This window comes from Canis lupus, chromosome 3, assembly GCF_048164855.1.
Source record: "Canis lupus baileyi chromosome 3, mCanLup2.hap1, whole genome shotgun sequence".
In the NCBI taxonomy this organism is placed as follows: domain Eukaryota; kingdom Metazoa; phylum Chordata; class Mammalia; order Carnivora; family Canidae; genus Canis; species Canis lupus.
This window is the reverse complement of record NC_132840.1, coordinates 47,115,051-47,139,697: the sequence shown is the minus strand read 5'-3', so window position 1 is coordinate 47,139,697 and position 24,647 is coordinate 47,115,051. Positions and strand designations below refer to the sequence as shown.

The window sequence follows — 24,647 nt, the reverse complement described above, 5'->3', positions numbered from 1 at the left end:
ACAGGTTTGGGCAATCTCCCTCAGGTGCAGGGAGACCATCAACCCTGGGACTGACAGCGGCTCAGGGAAGAGCTGACTCTGCCACTTGCAGCCAGTGTGGGGGTGAGCTGCCAAGCCTCACCTGTGCCAAAGGCCCCCAGGTGGGGACTAGGGGCGGTGGCTCTACCTGAGGTATCCCTGGGGCAAGTAGAGGAGGCTTTTGGACTTGGCTTAAGTGTTTGGGGGAAACCAAAGACAGGCTTGGATCCATGTCGAGGGCGAGGGTGGCATGAACATGGCTCTTGGGTTTGATTTGGCTTCATGGCTCCTGATACAGCCCACACTCCAGCTGGCTTTGTCAGTCTCAAGGTTCTGATGATGGTGTTCCTCGAGCCCCTCATGGGCACCTTTATGGGTGAACAGAGGTCAAGAAGATGCTGAGGGACGGCAGACTCTCTTTGGAGGTGGCAAGGCTTGGTGTGAACCTCGTGCCAGAGCAGGAGGCCACACCCATGCACTTGTAACTGGAGCCAGAACCAACCCCCAACCCCAGCCCGGGGATAGGCATCCAGCCCTACACTCCTCATAGGCCCCCGGGATGGAGTCAGTAGCAGGACACATGAAAGCAAGTGTCAGCCATCCTCGTGAGTGTGTGACCCACAGAGGGGACTGTCCTGGAGACCATGGTCATGTGGGGAGAGAGGGTCCCTGGAACCACAGCCACCCACTGGGCCAGACCTGCACCAAGGTCCCACAGAGCCCCAGGGAATGGTGGGGTGGCGCTCACACCAGGAACTTCACCTGTGGGGCTTCAGGAAGCAACTTTTCCTCTTATGAATCATGCTTTTCATGCGTATCTAAGAAATCATTGCATAACTCAAGGTCATAAAGATTTTCTAGTAGCATGTTTCCCTCTGAAAGTTTTATAGCTTTGGGTTTTATGTTAGACTTATAATCCATTTTTGAGGTCATTTTTGTATATGGTCTGAGTTATGGGTTGAAGTTCACTCTGGCGTGTAACCTCCAGAGTTATTTGTTGAAAAACTTTCCTTTTTCCACTGACTTCCTTTTGCACTTTGTCCCAAATCAATTGACCTTTTATGCATGGGTTTATTTCTGAGCTCTCTGTTTTGTTCTAGTGATCTATTTGTCCTTGACACTAGCATCACGCTGTCTTGGTTACTGTTGCTTTATAATACAACTGGAAATCTGGTCATGTTAGTCCAACTCTTATCCTTTCTTAGAGTTGTCTTGGCTATTCTTGGGCCTCTGCATTTCTATATGATTTAGAATCAGGTTGTCAATTTGCAAAGGGGGGGGGGTTGGGGATTTTGGGACGGGGGGCGGGTCTACAGATGAATCTGTAGACCAGTCGAGAGATTTGACATCTTAATAATACTGAGCCTCTGGACCTGTGGACACTGTATCTCTCTCTGTCCATTTATTTATGCCTTAAATTCCCACAGCAATGCCTTACTATGTTTAGTGTATCAGTCTTGCAACTATTTGTAGATCCCTTCAGATTTTCCACATGGGTGATCATGGGTCCTCCAGGAAAGGTGTTTTATTCTTTCCTTTGTGATTTTTAAATTTCCTTTCCTGGTCTGTTTGAACTAGCTAGACTTGTCAGAATAGGTGGTGAAAGCAGATGGCTGTGTTGTTCCTGATCTAAGAGGAAAGCTTTCGGCATGCAGTTAGCTTCAGACTTTCAGATGAGGAACTTCTTAATGTCCCTGAAGTGTGCTGCGTCTTTGTCAGGAATGTATGTTGGATTTTGTCCAATGCTCTTTCGTGTGTTACAGTGATCATCTTGTTTTTCTTATTCATTTTGTTTATGTGGTGAATTCCATTGATAGGTTTTCAGTTGTTAGACCAACTTTTCATTCCTGGGGTAAACCCCACTTGGTCATGATGTGTTATTCTTTCAATCTATCATGAAATTCCATTTGCTGATTTACTAACATCTTTGTCTAGAATTGTTTGCAACTTTGTTCAGAAGGGATATTTGTCCCTGGTTTTCTTGTGATGTCTTTGATTTTGGTATCAGGTAATGCTGGTCTCATTGAATGAATTGAGAAATGTCCTCTCCTTTTCAATTTTGGTGAAGAGTCTATACATAATCAGTATAATTTCTTCCTTAAATGTTTGGGAGAACCCTCTAGGGAAGCCATCCAGACCTGGAGTTTTCTTCGTGTGAAACTTTTCAACAAGGGATGCGTGGGTGGCTCAGTCGGTGAAGTGTCTGCCTTCAGCTCAGGTCATGATCTCAGGGTCCTGGGATCGAGCCCTGTGTTAGGCTCCCTGCTCAGCGGGGAGCCTGCTTCTCCCTCTTCCTTTGCACTGCACACCTCCCCCCCCTTGTGCTCTCTCTCACTCTCTCTCTCTCAAATAAATGAATAAAATCTTAAAAAAAAAAAAAGAGAGAGAAAGCTTTCTTTGTGTGTGTGTGTGTGTGTGTGTATTTTTTATTGGAGTCCTATTTGCCAACATATAGTATAACACCCAGTGCTCATCCTGTCAAGTGCCCCCCCCAGTGCCCGTCACCCAGTCACCCCAACTCCCCGCCCACCTCCTTTTCCACTACCCCTTGTTCCTTTCCCAGAGTTAGAGGAGTATCTCATGTTTTGTCACCCTCACTGATATTTCCCACTCATTTTCTCTCCTTTCCCCTTTATTTATTTTTTTAAAATTTATTTATTTATGATAGTCACACAGAGAGAGAGAGAGAGAGAGAGAGAGAGGGAGGGAGGCAGAGACACAGGCAGAGGGAGAAGCAGGCTCCATGCACCGGGAGCCCGATGTGGGATTCGATCCTGGGTCTCCAGGATCGCGCCCTGGGCCAAAGGCAGGCGCTAAACCGCTGCGCCACCCAGGGATCCCTCCTTTCCCCTTTAATCTCTTTCATTATTTTTTATATTCCCCGAAGGAATGAGACCATATAATGTTTGTCCTCCTCTGACTGACTTACTTCACTCACCATAATACGCTCCAGTTCTATGCATGTTGAAGCAAATGGTGGGTATTTTATCGTTTCTAATGGCGGAGTAATATTCCATTGTATACATAGACCACATCTTCTTTATCCACTCATCTTTCGATGGACACTGAGGCTCCTTCCACAGTTTGGCTATTGTGGACATTGCTGCTATAAACATCGGGGTGCAGGTGTCCCGGCGTTTCACTGCATCAGTATCTTTGGGGTAAATCCCCAGCAGTGCAATGGCTGGGTCGTAGGGTAGTTCTTTTTCTTAACTCTTTGAGGAAACGTCCACATAGTTTTCCGGAGTGGCCGTACCAGTTCCCATTCCCACCAACAGTGCAAGAGGGTTCCCCTTTCTCCACAGCTTCTCCAACATTTGTTGTTTCCCCTCTTGTTCATTTCCGCCATCCTCACTGGTGTGAGGTGGTATCTCATTGTGGTTTGGATTTGTATCTCCCTGATGGCAAGTGATGCGGAGCATTTTCTCATGTGCATGTTGGCCATGTCTATGTCTTTTTGAAATTTCTGTTCCTGTCTTTTGCCCATTTCACGATTGGATTGTTTGTTTCTTTGCTGTTGAGTTTAATAAGTTCTTTATAGGTCTTGGATACCAGCCCTTTATCTGATAGGTCATTTGCAAATGTCTTCTCCTATTCTGTAGGTTGTCTTTTAGCGCTGTTGACTGTTTCTTTGGCTGTGCAGAAGCATTTTATCTTGATGAAGTCCCAAGAGTTCATTTTTGCTTTTGCTTCCCTTGCCTTCAGAGATGTGTCTTTCAAGAAGTTGCTGTAGCCAGGTTCAAAAAGGGTGTTGCCTGTGCTCTCCTCTAGGATTTTGATGGATTCTTGTCTCACATCTAGATCTTTCGTCCATTTTGAGTTTCTCTTTGTGTCTGGTGTAAGAGAATGGTCTAGTTTCATTCTTCTGCACGTGGCTGTCCAATGTTCCCAGCACCGTTTATTGAAGAGACTGTCCTTTTTCCAGTGGGTAGTCTTTCCTGCTTTGATGAATACTAGTGGACCATAGAGGTGAAGGCCTGTTTCTGGGTTCTCTATTCTGTTCCATTGATCTCTGTGTCTGTTTCTGTGCCAGTACCACACCGTCTTGAGGACCACAGCTTTGCAGTACAACTTGAAATCCGGCATTGTGATGCCCCTGACTCTGGTTTTCTTTTTCAATATTCCCCTGGCTATTTGGGGTCTTTTCTGATTGCACACAAATCTTAAGGTGATTTGTTCCAACTTTCTGAAGGACGTCCATGGGATTTTGATAGGGATTTCCCTGAAAGTGAAAATTGCCCTGGGTAGCATTGACATTTTCACAATATTAATTCTTGCAATCCATGAGCATGGAATATTTTTCCATGCCTTTGTGTCTTCCTCAATTTCTTTCAGAAGTGTTCTGTAGTGTTCAGGGTATAGATCCTTTACCTCTTTGGTTAGGTTTATTCCTAGGTGTCTTCTGCTTTTGGGTGCAGTTGTAAATGGGACTGACTCCTGAATTTCTCTTTCTTCAGTCTCATTGTTAGTGTATAGAAATGCCACTGATTTTTGGGCATTGATTTTGTATCCTGCCACATTGTCGAATTGCTGTATGAGTTTTCGCAAGCTTGGGGCGGGGTCTTTTGGGTTTTCTACGTACAGTATCGTGTCATCTGCAAAGAGGAAGAGTTTGTTGACGTCTTCTTTGCCAATTTGAATGCCTTTTATTTCTTTTTGTTGCCTGATTGCTGAGGCTAGGACTTCTAGTAGTAAGCGGAGTCTCTGATCCACCCATCTCCCCAGTTTCTGTGGTGACAGGGTGCCCCAGGACCTCCTTCTCTGATGGATCAGAGAACTGGTGCTTTTTACCTGTTCAGCTTTTCTCTGCTGATGGCAGGAGTGAGGATCCCTAAAGTCCATCCATGTCGTGCCACAACCTGCAATTCTTTTCATCTTTTATAATGACAATGAATGGATTTTAGCTTGTTTCTGCTGCAAAAAGGGCCTTCTCACCCCAATGTCTGACAAAGGGAAGAGATGGATTGAGGAAGTCCTTGTGCTCCGGTGAAGTGGGATGTCACCCGTCGCTCAGGGATATGTCACATCGTCAAGGTAAAGCTGCCCTGGTTTGCCGTCACTCAGAATCCTTGATACACAACATTCATCCCAGGTGAAATGTGGAAGAGGGTATTTTCCCAGGACTTCCAAGACAAAAGGGAAAAAAAAGACTAAAAAGAAATGACTACCTGGGAAAAAGATGTAACACGTAGAGTGTGGACACCTGGTGTCCACTCGGGATGATGCAGCCTGGTCCAGGCCAGAGAAGTGGGTGAGAAGCAGCCATTCCCATAGGCAAGGCTGAGTCTCCCTGTTTATCCCTCCCCCGGGCCCCTGCTGTATACCAGGCTGCGTCACTGAAACTGAACACATTGTTCCTCCTCAGGGGTCAGCCCTACCAGCCCTTCTGCCCCCACTCCCGCCACCCCAAGCCCCCCCCCCCACACACACCCCTGCTGCCCCCAGCCGGCCACAGGAACCTGGAAACAGTGTGATCTGGCTCCCCATGCCAGCATCCATCCAGGCTGGAGCTTTTCCTCACGTGACCCCCAGAGCACAGACTCAGGAGATGTAGGCAAAGAAGTGGAGCAAGGCTTTATTTTAAGTTATGGAGGAAACTCGTAGAACATGGAAAGAACATGGGGAGGGCAGGAGTCCAGTGTGGGTCGAGGAGGAGTCCTGTGTGCTGCAGGACTGGAGGCAGATGGGACACGGGCCTCCGCGCACCGTCCTGGGGCCTGTAGCCACTGGGATCTGACACAGCCTCGAGCCACCTTTGGGCCAAACTGTGGGGCAAGGCTTGGGAATATTCCAGATGCTGACTTTCGGGATGCCCAGTGTCCCTCCAGGACCACAGAAGTCAGGGCTAGATTAGGGTTTCCCATGGACATGAGGTGTAGCCTAGAGGGAAGGGGCACGCTGGCGACTTGCCAGGAAGCTACGGACTCAGGCCCGCATTTTCCTCCTAGACCCCAAAAGAGTGGATTGCGAGGTGTCGGGAAATGACTTGTGGCCCGGCGCAGCTCTTTTGCGACTCCCCGAGCCCTGGGCAGCTGATGAGGGGCTCGACCTGGCAGGGCTGCTCCTGGCTGTGCTCAGCACAGAGGCAGCGCCACGAGGAGTAGGGCCCAGGACCCACGTGACCCTGCAGGTGGCCTCGCTGGCAGTGCTGCTGGGCTCTGGGCTGGGCCTCGGGGGCCTCTGAGCGGCTAGGTCCCTTGGGCTGGGACTAACAGGAGGGGTGTTCAGGCCTCCAGACACAGGGTTGTGTTTAGTGCTGTCTTGGGCAGTGGTGATGGGGGTGCTCCCACAAGGGTGGCCCTGGGTGTTCGGGCCCAAGCTGTCCCCAGAGCGGTGTGTGCTGCTTGGGGCCCTGCTGGTTTGTGGTGTAACGCTGAGAGCTCCAAAGGTGCGCCTCTGATCTGGGGCAGCCTGTCGCCTCCCCAAGCCTGTGGGGGTTGCCGCAACCCCGAAGCTCAAGGGGGCTGGGCTTGTGCCGCCAGCTATTGGGCAGGGCTGCCAGCTGTTGGGCCCAGCATTGGTCATGGAGCCAGGGGCGGTGGCCGTGCCAGGGGGCATGACAGCTGGGGTGGCAGCAAAGCCTGGCTGGGTGCCAGCATGGGTCTCTGAGGTGCAGGACGTGGGCGAGGAACCCCCAAAAGCCACCTGTGTGGCGCTGCCCAAGGAGAGCTGGCCTAGAGCAGAGGTCAGGGCCCGGGCTGCGGTTGAGGCTGGAGCTGCCTGTTGTCCACAGGGGACAGGGCTGCGAAGGGTGGTGGCTCCCTAACACTGCCCATCAGTGGCCCCGAATGTGGGCTGAGCTGGGGTTCCTGGGTTCCCACAGGGATGGTTCACAGATGGGTTGGGGCTCCAGAGCCCCAGTGCATGCAGGCCAGTGGTGGCTCTGACTGAGCCCATGCTGTCCCTGGAGGGCATCGGAAGGGCCTGGGCAGATGGAAAGAAGCTCCCACTAGAGCCAGGGGGAGACCCCAAGAGCAGAGGCTGGCAAGGGGGAGTGCAGTCCATGGGGGTGACCTGGACGTCAGAGGCTGGCTGGGGAGCCAAGCCTGTGGATGTGCTGCTCGAGGGGCTGGAAGGGACGGCACAAGTGACCGGCAGGCTCCTGGAAGGGGGGGCATGAGGACCCATGGCGGGAGGGGAGCTCTGGGAGCTGAACACTGGACAGTCAATACACATGGGGGTAGGGCACTCCATTCTGGAGGTGCTGGTAGCAGTGGGGAAGGCACAGCTGGCATCGGTTAAACCGCTGACCCAGTCCTTGGTTGGCAGAGAGCCCCCTCCCTTGCCTCCCATCCGAGGGTTGTCCCCACTGGGCTTCACCCTGGAGGGAGGCAGGGACTCTGCAGCAGCTGCGGGAATGGGCCAGCCAGGAGCTGGGCTGCTCAGTGCACACGCCAGGCCTGATGCAGAGCAGGGAGCAGGCCTGGACGGGTCCCGGCCCTCGGCAGACAGGTCAGCCCTGCCCGATCCCAGGGAGGAAGTAGAGGCCAGCAAGGTGCGTGGGGCTGGGGGCAGGGACCGTGCAGAGGTGCCAGGCAGGGGCTGTGACAGGGAGGAGGGGGCGCCAGGGGAGCTGGGCTCCCCCTGAGACAGAGGCGGCACAGAGACAGCCCCTCCACCAGGTGGCAGGATAGCCAGGGGACGCGGGGAGTCCTGCTCCGCCCGCTGTGCACTTAGGCCAGGGGCTGGGGGGACAGCTGGCAGTACAACAGCCCGTGCAGCAGGCCAGGGCAAGGCACTGGAAGGGCACGTGAGGCCGCCCCTCGAGATGCCCTCCATGTCCCCTCGTCGCAAAGCACGGTCGATGCGCTGGAGGGCGGCTCTCTTCTCCGCGTCTAGGTCCTGGGCGGTGACTCGAAAGCCGAGCACAGGGGCTGGTGGCAGCCGCACAGGATCCCCTGGCCTGTGTGGCAGCAGAGGCATCTTGCGTCTTCGGGGCCTGGAGCAGTGAGACGTGGGTGAGCGGTTCCTGCAGGTTTCTTTCTGCCCGGTGGTGGCACCCGCCTCCTCCTGGCGCTGGTTCTCCATCTGGCAAGGCACAGAAGGCGCCGCGGGACGCCAGGGGCTGTCTGGGCTGACTTTGTCTGGGGGCGTGGGGGGCGGCCAGCCCTGTCTTGTGACTGGACCCCTCCTCCTCTGCGCTGAGGGGACCTCCCTGGTGGAGCTGTAGGAGCTGCTGATGGCATTTCGGTGGCGGCAGGAGCTCCTGCCGGCCGGGTGGGACTCCTTGTCAGCTGCGTCGTCTGATCCCTGTGCGGGGAGGCTTCTGTGCAGAGGCCCAGGCCTGGGCACAAAGGAACGGGGGCTTGTGTCCACCCTGAAGGGCCCGAATGCCGGCTGTGCTGCCCCGGAGCCTTTAGCGCACCTTCTCCGGGCGTCTGGGGGCCCCGTGAGTGCGGGGTCCTCCTGCTCCTCCCGGGCCCTCCACGCCGTCTTCCCTGCGGAGACATCTTGGGCACAGCTGGGTGCTGACGTTGGCCCCGGGGTGACAAGCCGCAGCTGCGGCACATAGGCAGGGAGTCTGCCCGGGACGGACGCGCAGGTGAGGGACGCCTGGGCCTGGGGGGCTGACAGCTTCGCCCTGTGCAGGCCGCCGCGCCTGCGGACCCAGGCGATGAGCCCCAGAAGAGAGCGCAGGGTCCACAGGATCACGGAGTGCCCTGCGGCGGCAGCCAGGGACGAGCGCCCAGACCGGGTCGCGGGACGCTTGGAGGATGGCCTCGGGGTTGACGCCGGCGCGGGGACCGCCGGGCCCCCCTGCGGGCCAAGGCTGGTCGGGGGGCGCCGGGCGCGGGCTGCAGGCGGCCGAGCCCTGCTGCCAGGGGCCGACCCCGCGGGGCCCGGGCCGTGCCTGAGGGGCGCAGCCTGCCCAGGGAGGTGCCCATCGAGCGCTTGGCTCCGGGCGGAGGCCGTGGGTGCAGAGCTGGGCTCCCGGCGCTCTCCTTCAGGTGCCAACGTGGCGGCCCAAGGCCCAGAGCAGCGTTTGGCCCGTCGCCAGGATACGGCTTTGGAACCCGGGGCGCCTCAGAGTGGGGCGCGGGCACGAGGCCCCGGGGGCGCAGGGATTCTGCGGGAGGGCCCCCGAGCCCTGGGACCGCGATGGCAATGATCCTGCCGACGTGTGGCCGCCCCGCGACCGCCACCCTCAGCCTTTCCCAGATCTCCTGCGGTGATGCTTGAGCTGAGGCACGGGAATCGCCCGGCGGTCAGGGCCCCGGGGACCCTCCCTGAGGGTCTCTGCCGTGATCCCCGCACACCTGCTAAGCCTTCAGGTGGCCTTTGCAGGGCTGGAGGCACTGTCTTTGCCTTCAGAAGTGCTCCCCTTTGCTTCTTCCTTGGGTGTTGTGCTGTGTGTGCCTTTGGATGCGACCCAAATCCGTCGGTTGCGTGGGCCGTCGTCTGAATGGTGCTGCGAGACTGTGGCCCCTCTTAGCGAGCTCTGAGGAACGTTTCTCTTTCTCTTTCTGTTGTTTTATTAATCAAGCAACACATGTGTTCAGCTCAGGGTGCACGTCCTGTGTCTCCTTTTGTCCGCGACACATTCCCAGCACCTTGTCCTGCCCTTGCTGTGCTTTTTGTGTCCACCTGGCCCCATGACCACTCAGGGGTTCATCTGAGGGTTGGCTCTCCCGTCTAGCCACCCACACCCCCCACCCCGGTAGATACAATGCAAAAGATACTATTGACAAAACTCTCCTTAGTTTCTGAGGGTACCCGGGGATCATCACCCAAAGCACCCGCTGAAACCCAAACAGGAAATAGTTTCTTTCTAACACCCTGTGACAGAGACACCCAGGGGTCCTCTGGTTTGCGTGGGTCCCCACAGAAACGGGTAGGAAACCCCAGCTTGTCAGCTGCACGTGTGGTCCTGGGTGGCCCTGGCCTTTACCTCCTGACGATGATGACGATGATGGGCCCTCACTCTCTGGTTGTGCCAGGCACTGCGCCACGTTGTTCACGTATGTTAATCTGTATCCAGTCCTCGCAACCACGTTAAGAAGCAGGTAGCCTTATCTACCGTGTTGTGCAAATGGGGAAGCTGAGACCTGCAGAGGATGAACCGCCTACACCAGGTCACCCAGCTGGGAGGCTGTTGCCCGCTTGAGTCCTTGTTCTGAGAGGGTCACACAGGCTTTAAGGCCTGGTTAGAGCTCAGGCCCTAAACTGCCCTCAGTGGTGTAGATCTTAGAGCTGACTGGAGAAGGGTGGTGAGCTGGAGAGCATGCTGGGCAGCCTCCGCATCAGGCCTGTGTGCAGGAGCCTTTCTTCTTTGTGCCGTGGCCCTGACCCGGGTCATCCCATTTAGAGTGTGGCCGATGGGGAGAGCTGGACCCCCGACCCCCATGGGGCCTGCTCCTGCCCTTCTCCCAGGAAGTAGGACTTGGGGTTTAGGGACACTGGCCTCAGTGTGCAGGAAAGGTGCACTGGGATGTGTACACTCAGGGGCTGAGAGATGATATTTTCTGCCCTGGACACAGTGGCAGGTGGTTGGGAAGGATGGGGCAGCAAGCAGACACAGAAGCAGAGAAGGGAGAGCTCTGCGGGGCAAGGCAAGGAGGGGGAGAGACCGGGAGGGGTAGGAAGAGAAAGACACACACACACACACACACACACACACATATCAGAGGTAGGAAGGAGGGAAGAGAGCCCCAGGGATGCAGTGACGCCATCTAGACCCTGCCCTTTCTGGCTAGCTGCTCATCCCCATCAGGAGGTCACATGTGTTCCACCAGAGTCAGTCCCCTCTGGACCTGCATATTAGTCTGGGGGAGTCTCTGCTCCTTCCTTGGAGAAGTGGCTAGCATCTACTGTCCCCTGTGCCCAGGGGTGGCACAGATGGGGGCCAGAGATCGGCTCTTTCAGGGACTCAGGGCCCAGCCCACATCAGGGCCATGCACAGGAACTACAGGCAGTGATTGCTCCCAAAGAAGCTGTTGGGGGCCGAGGATGGTGCAAATGTGGCCTGGAAATAGAATTTCTTTCGCCAGTGGTTTGCTCCTAAAATAATCCCTCCGACCCAGGCCGGTAGCGAACTGTCACCTTTGGTTTCTCTGCCAAAGCTGTCCCAGCCTTTCCAGGTTGTGCTTCCCACTCATTTCTCTCCTTTCTCCTTTATTCCCTTTCACTGGTTTTTTTTTTTTTTTTTTTATTCCCCAAAGGAATGAGACCATATAATGTTTGTTCTTCTCCAATTGACTTACTCACTCAACATAATACACTCCAGTTGTATCGTTGAAGCAAATGGTGGGTATTCGTCATGTGAAATGGCGGAGTAATATTCCAGTGTGTATATAGACCACATCTCCTGTATCCATTCATCTTTCGATGGACACCGAGGCTCCTTCCACAGTTAAAAGAGAAAGTTTTCAACTATACTTTAAGATATTTTGATGGACTTGGGGCTCGTCAGGTTATGTACTCTTTTCCTTGAGTGAGCATTGGTAGTTTGTTTCTTTCAAGGATATATACATTTTCTTCTATCAAACTTGTTGGTGTAAAGCTGTTCACGTGTTCTCTTACTTCTCTTTTAACATCTTCTGCACACTCTGTAGTGATATCATCTCTGTCTTTCTTGATATCGAAAATTTGTATCTTTTTTTTTTTTTTCTTGATCAGTCTGGAGTGATATTTTACTCCTCTTCATAGGTAACCAACCAATGCTTGGTTTCATTGACTTGTTTCTGGTGTTTTTCTAGTTTCTATTTCATTGATTTCCACTGCAAACTTCTATTGACATGGGCTCATTTTCTCTCCTGTATCTAGTTTCTTAAGGTGATTGAGATCAATGATTTCAGACCTTTCTTCTCTTTCTTTTTTTTTTCTTTCAAGATTTTATTTATTTATTCATGAGACAGAGAGGCAGAGATATTGACAGAGGGAGAAGCAGGCTCCCTAAGGGGAGCCCGATCCCGGACTCGACCCAGGATCTGGGATCATGACCTGAGGCAAAGGCAGATGCTCAACCACTGAGCCACCCAGATGCCCCCCCAGAATATGGTCTATCTTATATGCACTTGAAACTAAGGTGTTTTCTGCTGTTGTTGAGTAAAGTGTTTTACAAAATAGGCTGAGTTGGTTGATAATATTCAAATCTCTATCTTTACTTGTTCTACCAATATTGAGAGAGAGGTATTGAAATACCTGAGTGTAATTGAAGGTTTATCTATTTCTTCCTGCAGTTTTATCAGTTTTTATTTCACATGAGCTCGGTTACTGGGTGCATGGATGTTGGGATTATTATGTCCTCTTGGTTCATTCTGAAGAAATCTTCTTTATCCTGGTAAAAATATTTGCCCTAAAACTTAATTTGTCTGATATTAATATAGTATGCCAGCTTCCTTTAAAAATATTTACTTATTTTTAAAATTTCAGTATAATTAACACATTGTGATGGGCACTGAGTAATGTGTAGAATTGTTGAACCACTGTACTATACATTTGAAACTAATATAACACTCGAGATTTCTTTTGACCCCTGTTAGCCTGTTGTCTCTTGTACTATCCTTTTAATTTTAGCCTATCTGTATCCTTATAAGTATAGTATATTTCTTTGTAACCAGCATATACTTAGAGCGTTTTTATTTTTTAACCCAATCTGACAATTTGTCTTTTAATTGTGATGTTTAGGCCATTAACATTTAGTATGGTTTTTAAAAAAGATTTTATGTATTTATTTGACAGAGAGAGTGAGAGCAAGAGAGAGCACAAGCAGGTGGAGAGGCAGGGGGAGAAGCTCTCCTGCTCAGCGGGGAGCCTGATGTGGGGCTTGATGCCCAGAAGCTGAGATCATGACGTGAGCCAAAGGCAGACATTTAACTGACTGAGCCACCCAGGTGCCCCTAGTGTGATTATTGATGTGGTTAAGTTTAAATCAATGTCCATCATTTCTTCATGTGTGGCATCTGGAAAACTATTGTGTATTTGTTTTTGAGAGGCTAAACTCCATCCGTCTTGGCTGGAAGTGGAACGGACAGCCCATGTTTAACATTCAGTCCATATTCACTTGTCCTTGATGGTCTCAAAAGTATCTTTTTACATTTGGTGTGTTTGAATCAGGATCCAAATAAGAAATATATTGCATTTGGTTGCATTTTTAAATCCCTTTTAATCAGAGTAGTGTCCCATCCCTTCTTTCTATGTCATTTATTTATTCAAGAAACTGAGTCATTTGTCCAGTGGAATTTTCTGGATTTCTGTGATTATAGCTTTGTGACACTTTTTAATACATTCCTCTGTTCTGCTATATTTCCTGTAAACTGATAGATATAGAGAATATTCATAGAATGTGCTGCATGGTCCGTTGAAGTACATTAAATTGCCAATATTTGACTCTTCGCCCTACTAAGTGGCAGTTCCCTCCTTTGAACCTCCTGCTTCCTGTTGCACCACGTCAGGAAGCCCCACTTTGAGAGACAGAAATTGGCCAGTAGATTCTGGAGGTTGGCTTAGCCCTCCACTGTCAAGTTCCCCACCTGTTCCCTGGTGGTTTTGGTCACTGATGCATGTTGTCTAGATCTTTATCTCATTTAGGAGTTGCAAAATGGTGACGTTTTCATTCTATTACTCTTGCATTTATTATCTGTGATTCATCTGTAAATAGAAATTTTCCCTCATCAGTGATTTGGTTGCTCCAAGATACAGTTCATATAGCAATGGCAGGATTAACACTTAATTTTTCCCTTTTTAAAAACCAATTTTCAGAATACTATGTGAGTGTCCTAGCTGCCTCCAAAGACATTGATGATTTGTGTGTATGTCTGTGTGTTATTTGTGTGTATGTGCATACATCTGATATATTTCAATTTGCTGTCATTGCTTTTGTTGCTCAGCATCCCTTTTTAGCCACTTGAGGACATGTGAAGTTTTCGTCAGTGTTCTGACATTTCCACATGTGTCTTTGACAGCTTCTATTCCCATAATCAATTCAATGTCTTGTATATTTCCTATTCTAGACCTAGAATTGGCCTTTGAACCAAGGAGCTCTGGTGACTTTTAATGGAAAATGATCCTTAGAGACCGAAGTCTGGATGTTAGAAGTGCTTATTGCAACAGGAGAGGCCTCTTTTGTGGATCAGGCTAGGAAAAATGAATTTTTTTAGAAAGAAAGAAATCATAAGTTCATACTGATATCTCCATTCTGAAAGTTTTTGCTTCACTTTATTGTATTTATTTGTTTGTTTATTTATTTATTTATTTATTTATTTATTTATTTAAAAGATTTTATTTACTTATTCATGATAGAGAAAGAGAGGCAGAGACATAGAGGGAGAAGCAGGCTCCCTTTGGGGAGCCTGATGTGAGTGAGACTTGATTCCCGGACCAAGGATCATGCCCTGAGCTGAAGGCAAATGCTCAACTGCTGAACCATCCAGGCATCCCTTGGAAAGAGAGAATCTTAAGAAGACTCCGTACCCGGTGTGGAGCCCAACGCAGGGCTTGATCTCAACACCCTGAGATCATGGCCTAGCTGAAAGCAAGAGTCAGATGCTTAACTGACTGAGCCACCCAAATACCTCAGTTTTTGCTAAACTTTAAAGATTTTATTTTTGTATATGGAATTGTGGCTCCTAAATACATTAACATAATTTATGTATAGTCAAAATAACAATACCTGTATTATTCCTAACAATATACTTACTAGGGGATGCCTGGGTTGCTCAACAGTTGAACATCTGCCTTCAGCCCAGGGTGTGATTGTGGAGTCCCCAGATTGAGTCCTGCCTTGGGCTCCCTGCATGGAGCCTGCTTCTCCCTCTGCCTATGTCTCTCCCTCTCTCTGTGTGTCTCTCATGAATAAATAAATAAAATCTTAAAAAAACAAAAAACAATATACTTACTGGATGTAGTTTAGAATTTCTTTTTAGGTTCCTTTTTTTGTTTTCTTTTTGTTTTTTGTTTTTGTTTTTGGTTCTTAGGTGATATTATTGCATGAGGGAGGATTGACCAAAATACTATGTTTAAAATTACTTGAAAACAGTGTTGTATATAGCTAAGTTCCTTTATTTAGTTTTTGGAATCTTAGTGATTTTTAGTGTTTTTATAAAACATTAAATGGTCTCACAGTCAACATTATGAAACCAAAGACATTCATAAATATCTGGCATCTCTTCCCTTATGCTGCTCCCTTCCTCACCTACAGATAATAGTTTTAATTAGTTTTTGGTCTCTTCTTCTGGTATTTATTTTGTCTTTGAAAACATAAGCAAGTATTTGTAACCCCCTTTTTGCCTAACAGGTAAGGGGCACCTTCTCCTGCACTTGACTTTTTTCACCTAATGACATATTCTGCAGCTCACACCATAGCAGTAGGTAGAAATCTTCTTTCCCTCTGGGCCATTCTCCAGGGTGAGGCTGGACCACAGTTTATCCTGCCTGTCCCCTGCTCATGGACACTGCAGGGGGTACCTGGGTCACAGGATGTCATAGGTTGTGCTGAAGCTAGAATATGAACCCAGAGCCTCTGCTCCTGACATTTACTAGGACTCATTCCCTATGGCTCTTTCTCCTGCCTTGCATCTGGAAACAGTGAGAGCATGGCCCGCCCCCTACCTCCTCCTCCTGCTCTATGGCCATTGCAAATGTGAGGCGGGGGGTGTTGGGTGAAAGGCAGTGAAGAAGCAGGAAAGCCAAGCACAGGCAAGAGACCCAGCATGCATCATGGCTCCCTCAGGTGTGATGTGAGGTCATGCTGCTGGGCTGGAATCTTGCAGATTGCTTGGGGGTGGGCAGCTGGTGTCAGGTTAACAAAAGACTTTGTGCCCCGGCCTCCAAAGTATGACTTGGGGACCCTGTCCCAGGCAGTCAAGTGCAGAGGTGAATTCACTGCAGAGGGGGGTGTCTTCGATGTTATCTTTTTTTTTTTTTTAAAGATTTATTCATTTATTTATGAAAGACACACAGAGAGAGAGAGAGAGAGAGAGAGAGAGAGGCAGAGACACAGGCAGAGGGAGAAGCAGGCTCCATGCCGGGAGCCCAACACAGGACTCGACCCCGGGACTCCAGGATCACGCCCTGGGCCAAAGGCAGGCGCCAAACCGCTGAGCCACCCAGGGATCCCCTTGGATGTATCTTGAGATTGATTTATTCACTCAACAAGCTGATAGGAAGTATCCCGTGAGCAAGTAATGACTGAGTGGTCCAGCACTGAAGTGGCATGTGGCTGTGGGAGTCTTCAGCCACAGCCCTGTGCTACTCATTCTGTGTTGAGGAAGGGTGGCTGGTCTAGGCTCAGGTTGCCAAGGACTGAGAGGGAACTCATGGCAGAGCTCAGTGTCAGGGAAGGGTGGGTGTGAGCCAGCCTGCACACTCACTTGGTGGCCCAGGGCTCCCCGGGGATCAGCAGCCTGGCTAGCTGAGCAGAGACGTACACCTTGCCTTCCTCCAGGGCCTTTGGACCCCTCCCCTCTTCATGGAGCTCCTCAACTCCCAGTCAGAGACTCTCTGCCCCCCCTGGCCCCTCCAAGCCCTTGCTCACTTCTAGATGGAACCGCCTGGGTGGGCCCCACTGAGTCTCCCTGTAGGGCAGGCAGAAGCAGAAGAGAGAAAGTCAGAGAAGCTACTCACCAGTTATGTTGAGCCTCTGAGCTTTTGTAGGTCATTTGGGCAATTCACTCATTCGTGTAGCCCAGTGTTCACTGAGATCTTTTCTGTGCTGACATAATGTTAAGTACAGGATGCCATTTGAATGGTTAAGCCAGGTCCAGAATTCATCGGTGAGTGTGTGACAGGAGTTCAGAGGACTGAGAAGGTCCTGGTTGTGGCTGGGATGATCTAGGACATGGGGGTTGAAGGGGGTAGTGGGTAGAATCAGAGTGGGCGCAAATGGGACCCAGTTGCAGGCAAGAGGAGCTCGAGGTACCAGCAAGGGGACAGACAGGTAGCAGAGGCACCTGGGTGTGTCCGGCTGGGAAAGTGGATCCAGTAATCTAAATGGAAGGACAAGAAGGGCAGGATTAGTAGTTCTAACTTTTGGGCCTGTGAACCCCTTGGAAAACTCATGGAAACTCTGGCTACTTCTCAGCAAAAGTTATAAATGCATAAACAACTTCACCATTTGCTTCAGCTTTGGGATGTTCACTGAGCCCTCTGGGGTGCTCCAGGTCCCTGGGTGGAAAGCCCTAGACTAGATGGTGGGGGCCTGACTCTGGCTGTCAGAGATCTGGTGGCTGCAGTTGGGCTTGGATGGGTTTAGCCAGTGAAGCATGCAGAGAACGAGAGGAGTAGCTTGGGTGAGCATTGACGACTTACCAGGGCAGAGAGGGACTGCCAGGTGAGTGGGCCTCGTGCCCAGTGTGACACAGGGCCTGTGCATCCTCTCCCAGGGATGCTGGTCTACAACAGACTTTCTCCATCTGCATTGCGGTGGCCTCTCAGCCTAACAGCCAGGCCTTCTTCATTACCTTTCAGCTCCCTGCCACTTGTCCACACTAGAATGCAAACGTGCATTCTGAAAGTTTGCCACATTCCAGACATGTGCTCTGAGCATTGTGTGTGCATTAACTGCCTTAATCCTCAGGCGATGCTATGAGATAGTATATTATTAGCTCCGTTTTACAGGTCAGGAAACAGACAGTGAGAGAGAGACATGATCTACCCTAGCTTGTGTTTGAACACAGAATCTGATGCTCTTCACCAGCATACTGTCCTGCTGGCCACCAGGGTAGATGCTCAACAGTTAGTCATTTAGTGAACTTGATAAAGCCTCTGTCTCACTTCAGATGGGGTATTTAAAAAAATCCACCCTAGGTGACTCTCATTCTGAAGACATGTAGGAAATTCAAGAGGTGAAGAGGAGTATGTGTCCAGAAAATTCCTCATCAGGTTGGAGAGATGGCTCTTGAGATCCCTGCCTGGACTCTGATAGCCCCCTCCCAGAGCCCTTGTTTTGTCATGTGGACCCACCCAGAGGAAGGGGCTGGTGCTTTCAGTGATTGAGGCAACCTTGGCTTTACTTATTGTTACTAAATTGCAAATTTTACATGAAACAAGCACCATTGTTATGAATGACTTTGTATGGTTTTCACCCCATTTTCTTTTCAAAACATTCTACTGTCTAACACAATATCTGGCCTATAGTAGATCTCCCAGTAAATGTTGGATGAATAGGTAGATGGTTGGGGGGAGTGGGTAGATCAGTGGGCAGGTAGGTGGATGTGTGGAAGGGTGGATGGATAGGTAAATGGGTGGATGGATGGGTATGTAGGTGGATGGTGAGTGGATGAGTAGATGAGTGGACAGTAGGTGGATTGGTGGATGGTGGGTGGGTAGATGGTAGGTAGGTGGGTGGATGTGTAGATGGTGGATGGATAGGTGGATGGGTGGATGGATGGATGGGTAGGTGGGTAGATTGAACGGAAGGATATTTCTCATAGCTTTCCAGAGCTGTAGCCTTTCCCTGGTCTATCTGAAAAGACATCCCAGATGTCCATCTCTCTATCACTTGTGGCCACAGCCACATGCCTCCCGCCTTCTCAGTTGGGAAGGAACACTAACTGTGTTCCCAGTGAGCTACTCAGACAGTCATAAGATGCTGGGCAGGTCCTGGCTCTCCCTGGTTCTAACAGGTGCCACCGGCTTGCCAGCATTCCCAAGTAAGAGTCTCCCAAGGACACCCTTATTCTTCTCTAGCCTTGGGCCGAGCACATCAGGTAGATCTTACATAATCTCACAATGCTCTGTGCTAGGTGTTATTCATATTATAAGCAGGGGAAGTGGCTCAAGGGCACCTAATCTGTAAAGACTGGGGCAAGGATTTAAGCCAGAGCTTGCGGGACCCATGGCTTTCAGGCTTGCTGAGCCAGGCAACAACCTTGATGGTTTACACGCAGGAGTTCCAGATCGAGACTCACTGATGTTACTATTATACACTGGCACCTCTGGTCTCTGGGCCTTAAACTCAGCAGGCCTTGGATCTGAGTGGCAGGGACATGTCGCTGTGTGATGCTGTGGCTCCTGGCTGAAACACATCACACTGGTTTGGGGACTTGCTGAGGGCACAGTTCTCTTTCCCTAGGGACACTGATGAGGGTTCTCTTTGCAGCTAATGGGGCTATCCATCTCAAGGGCACACAGCGTGCGGGTCTTACGTCCCAGGGGACTGAAGTTTGAAGTCACTATGTGAACAGTCCTGGCGTGTGGGCAGCTCATGCACAGCCCTTAGCATACACCTCATTTCCCTCTGCCCTCTCTTACATACACACACAGCTGTCAGAAGCCATCGGCTCACATGCATGTAGCCCACTACAACTGGGACCCCTGCTCCTGCCCCATCTGCCAGGACCTGGGCTCTGCTGAGGGTTGCCATATAGGGCAGCAGGCCCACTGTAGCCTCATTGTCCAGATTTTCTCCCTCCAACAGGATGCTAGGGATTGAATATGAAAACTCTGAATGTTGATTTGTAGGGTCAAATGTTTTTAATGTTCTGTGAGTTTGACCAAAGCACTTCCTGGGCTCCCAGTACGATCTCTGGCTGAGCCAAAGGAAGTAGTTCCAAGGGATACCAAGAACAGAGAGCCCCCGGAAAGTGCCAGAAAGAACTGTACACCCTGTTGGGAGCTGTGGACACTTCCCTCCGGGGACAGACTTTGGAGCCACTTCCTCCAAGACCAGACCCAGCACCCTCAGCATGATCAAGTGGGAGGAAATTGCAGAGCCTGCTCTGGGAGCCAGGCAGCCAAAGGAGAGGCATTCTTCTCCCCCCAGACAGGGCTGTAGGGCCGACATGCTTCATCCATTGCCGTCCTGGTCTTCCCACCATACTGGGAGGTGGAAGAAGGATTTGTTACCTTATTTTTCGTATTTGACAGCTGAGTTGGTTGAGGTGGCACACAATGAAGTGATTTGCCTGCAGACACACCGCTGGCTGGTGGCAGTCAGCAGTTGTGCATTGTGTCCCTGGAGGTCCATCCCCTTCCATTCTGGCTCTAGCAGCTTACACCCTGTCTCTCCTGCTCCAGCACAGAGCTTGTGGAAGAGATTTGGGGGGAAAAATCAACATTTTGGAAGAAGAGGCCTCTCATTACAGAGCTGAGCTGGGTGACCCTTGATCGGGAGGTACGGGGTAGGCAGGGTGGCCAAATGTGGCAAACACCATACAGAGCCTCGGTTCAATCTGGGTTTTAGGTAGACAACAAATGCAACCTTTGGGACAACTTACACTAAAAATTATTTGTTGTTGATGTGAAATTCAGATTTACAGGGGCGGGGCTGTACTTACGCAGCAAGTTTAGGGAGAGAGAGCTAGGCACAGCATAGGGGAGGGTTGGAATGCCCATCTCCATGTTGGGGACTCTGGAAATCTAGAAGACAAGCAAAGGCAGGAGCGGCAACAGCAGAGCGTGCGGGTGTTCCGCACCCACGCCATGCAGCCCGCGGGACAGTGACCTGCGTCATCCCACAGCTCGGCCCTAGGCATCCAGCCCCCTGCGGACGGGCTCGACAACCTGCTTCCGGCCCCTTAATTGGATGAAGTGTGCAGCTGGGCGCCTGAGGCTGGGGTGGCGCTGCCAGGCAGGGAGGGAGATTAGCCTTGGACTTGGCAAGGCCACTGGCTGTTGATTTACTGATTGCCTTGAAATAACAGCCCAATCGAATACAGGCTGCCCGAAAGGCACATAGATCATAGTTATTCACAGGATTCCTCGTTTCCTCCTTCCCACACAGCCTGGTCTCAGGCTCTGCCACCTTTTGTTATTAGATTACTCAGAAGGTACCTTTGTCACTCCTCTGTGCCGCAGGTGAATGGGCAGGGGCACGGGGGGCCACCTGGGGGTCAGGGGTGGCAGAGTGGTCCCCAAAGGGGCCTTGGAGGAAAGATGTTCCATTCTCCCCAGAAGAGCCAAGGCCCGGCCAAGGGTCCAGCTGGCAGTCCAGGGGCCTGAGCGCTGGCCTCAGGTCTTCCCAGCCCTCGGTTTGCTCCGCTGCAGAATGGGCCTCCCTCCTGGCCGCGCAGGAGTGCGCTGTGGCTGAGTGAAGTGGAGCGTGAGCTCCGGGCTGGGGTCTGGTCTGTATCCTTGGACACATTGCTAAGCCCCACGGAAACAGGGGAGAGGCCCCTCCTTAGAGGACAGACTCCGGACTCCAGGCTTTCTCACTTGTAAGAGCCTGCCAGAGTACGTGACATTGGCAGCCATTCTCATTTGCCCCTAAAGCTCACATTCAACAAAGATTGGATTTAAAAATCAGCTTTATTGAGGTATAGTATACATAGACTAAAATGCACACATTTTGGGGATTCAGTTGGAGTCTTGATAAAGGTATATGCTCGTGTCACCACCCCTCTCAGCAAGTATGGAAGGTTTCCTTCCCCACGTTTCTGTTCCTGCTGTCCTCTGGCTCAGCTCTCCTTCCTGCCCCAGCCCCCAGCCCCCAGCCTAGCAGCCCCTGTCGTGGTTCTGCCCGCTGTAGAACCTCATATAAACGGCATAGGCAGAGGGCACTCTTTTGCATCTGGCTCCTTTTGCTCAGCATCTAGTCGATGACAACACAATGGGGTGTATACAGATGGACCACACTTTGTCTCTGCATTCTGCACAGTCGGTGGCAGGTTTCTGAGAGGCAGAGCCTCTCCTGTCGTCAGGAGCACAGAAATGCTCCCTGCTCCCACTTCCATCTCATTTTATAGCTGGACAAACAGTTTCAGAGAGAGAAAGTGGCCTCCTCAAGCATGGAGGATACACAGGGCAGGTCTGGCTCCAGCATCCAGTGCTCCTCATTCCCCATCTAGCACTTTCCAGACTGGGCCTGCTGGGATGGTCACAGGCCCCTCGGGTAGAAGTATGTGACACCTTATGTAATTGCTAACGGATTTCAGTGTCCTTTTGAGAGCTTTATCCCATCAACTGGGAGGGGAAAAAAAAATCAATGGTCTTTAAAGATATATCTTAAAATCACATGCAAGGAACAAGGTGTGCTAAAGATAGCTTATTTGAAAAACAACTGGCTAATTGGAAGGGTGGAGAGAGGGGCCTTCCCTGGATGGATGGAGCACTGCATCAGGAACCCACAGGGGTCATTCTGCTGCTCCTCTTTCTGACTCTGTGACCCCACCAGTCACTCTGCAAGGACTTCTCTTTACCCTTTCGCCTGAACTCCTTGGCCAACTGGTTTGGAGGCTGACTGCGTCTTCCATTGTGCAGGCCACACAATCTGTCTTGAAGTCTGACCACCCTAGACACCCCCCGGAATTAATGCAAGCCTGCTTGGCTGTTTTGTGTGCTATAGGATCAGGTGCACAGATGGAAAATCTACGCTATGTTATTATTTTGGTAGACTCTGAGCTCTCCAAGGGCAGGCCTGGTGGTTTACTGTTTTTTTTTTTTGAGCGAGCAAAGTGGTTCAGTAACAGAAAAAGCTTTTCCTTACAAAAGGACATTATAAAGAAAGTGAAGACTGTCCACGGAATGGGAGAGCATATTTGTGGATCAGATATCTGACAAAGGTCTAATATCCAGAATATATAAAGAACTCGTACAGCTCATTAACAGAAAGATAATCAACCTAATAGAAAGAATGGCAAAGGACTCTAACAGACTCTTCTCCCAATAAGACACACAGATGGCCAGTAGGTACATGAAAAGATGTTTAATGTCATTGGTTAGTTTGTGGGGATTACAAATGAGGTGACTTGCCACCTCACACTCACTAGAATGGCTACAATTTTTTTTTTTTAATGGAAAATACCAAGTGTTGGCAAGGATGTAGAGAAATTGGAACCCTTACACTTCTGTGGAGGACAGTCTGGAAGTTCCTCAATAAGTTAAAAGTAGATTTACCCCATGACCCAGCAATTCTACTCCTAGATATACACCCAAGAGAGGTGAAAACACATGTCCACACAAACTTAGACACGGGTGTTCGTAGCAGCGTTATGCATAGTAGCTGAAGGACACACACAACCCAGATGTCCCTCACCTGGTGAATGGATAAACAAAATGTGGTCTGTCCACACAATGCAATATCATTCAGTCATAAAGGCACAAGCTACAACGTGGATGAACCTCAGAAACATTATGCTAAGTGAAAGAAGCCAGCCACAGAAGGTCATGAGGTTCTGTTTATACCTCTTCTGAAGGTGAATCCACAGATGCAGAAAGTAGATTAGAGGTTGCTAGGGGCTGGAGAGGGGGAGGCAGAGAGACAGCTAATGCGTACAGGGATCTGGGTGGGATGATGGCAGTGTTGTGGAATTAGACCCTTGCTGATGGCTATGCAACTAAAAACATGCTTTGAATTTTATCTCTAAAAGTTTTTTTGAAGGACTCAAATTGGCCACAAAAGTGTGCAGTCTGTGGCCCTGCCTCCCCCCGGGCCACCTGCCTGCCACTGGTGGTACATTCAGAGCCCCTTCAATGTTCTACCCTCCGTTTCTGAGTGAGGCTCGAGCTTCCCATGGGGTCAGCAGAGGCCGCCTGCCTGGAGCCGGACAAAGGGCTTGTTTACCTTCTGGGAGAATTGAGCGGTGGTAGCAACAGCAGATCCGCAATTGAAGAGAAGGCCCAGGAGCCCCACCTGACTCACCTCCTTCCCGTAAACTCCAGCTCGTACCCTCTCCCCCCAGCCCTCTAGCACCCAGGAAATCTGAGGACAGGCCCAGGAGCCGCCTCCTCCAGGGAGAGAGTCAGAGAGTCGGTGGCCTTGGGCCAAATCAAGGTGGACCTGGGGCCACTAGTCACTCTCTCACTGATGTAATTGCTCGGAAAGGCAGGCTCGTTTGGGAAATAGAGCAGGGCAGCAACACAATCATTGCTGAGGCCAGAATGAGATGCTGGCCCCAGTAGCCCCAGGACCTAGTCCTCCTGTAGTAATTCCAGGACCACAGAGGGCCGGCTGGGGCCTTCAAGACCCTTCATATATCACACACACGTATATATTCATGTCAGGACCCACCAGGACTCCCAGCCGCCCACCCCCCAGCATCCTCAGCGGTGCATTTGCTTTCTTGCAGTGCCCACACCCCCGCCCCATCGTCTGCCAGCAGGTGCGTCAGGAGGCTGGGATGGTGCAGCAAGCAGAGCTATCTGTTCCATGTGCTCTGCTCTCAGCTCTTGAAGCTTGAGAGTCTAGATATGATTAGTTTGAAAAACTAAAATAAGGATCCTGGGGTTGAAGTTAAAAACTTGGAAGTCTGTGCCTTGGGGGTCGCTGGGGAAGCAGGGGTGAGGATACAGGTTGCTCCTTGGCCTCCCTGCCCCCGGGGGTGATTGCACCCTGCCGACGGGAGGTCAGCCCTGGGTCCGCGCGCTCCCTTGGCGTCCTTCGTTTGGCTGCTCCTGTCTGCTTCCAGCAGCTTCTCCTCCTCTGTATCCTTGTGCTTTGCCGTGGCCGCTGGGGATAGCGTGCGGCGGGACGTGGGCTTGGGAGCAAGGCCCAGAGGCTGTCAGAGCCCTGCTTTGGCTCAGGTGCGTCTTGTGGGTTCGGGTGTGGGTTCAGGTCTCTTTGTTGCTCTGTGTGTTCGTCATGTGCTTCCAGAAGGACGTCGCGGTCCATTCGCACAGGACCAGAGGTGTGGAAATCCCTGCGGGGCTGGGCCAAGATCCATACACCCCTTGGAATGGAGACATCTGAGCTTTAGAGCACAGAAGGGCCTTCTCCCCGCTTCCACTCCCCCCGCCCCCGTATTCTCCCTAAC

At 50.9% G+C, this 24,647-nt stretch overlaps 1 protein-coding gene across 5 annotated transcripts in view; it reads left to right on the top strand.

The window, feature by feature from the left end:
- The window catches only part of PEMT (phosphatidylethanolamine N-methyltransferase), an 89,314-nt gene that overhangs the window by 47,316 nt on the left and 17,351 nt on the right, over window positions 1-24,647 (top strand). The window lies entirely within an intron of this gene.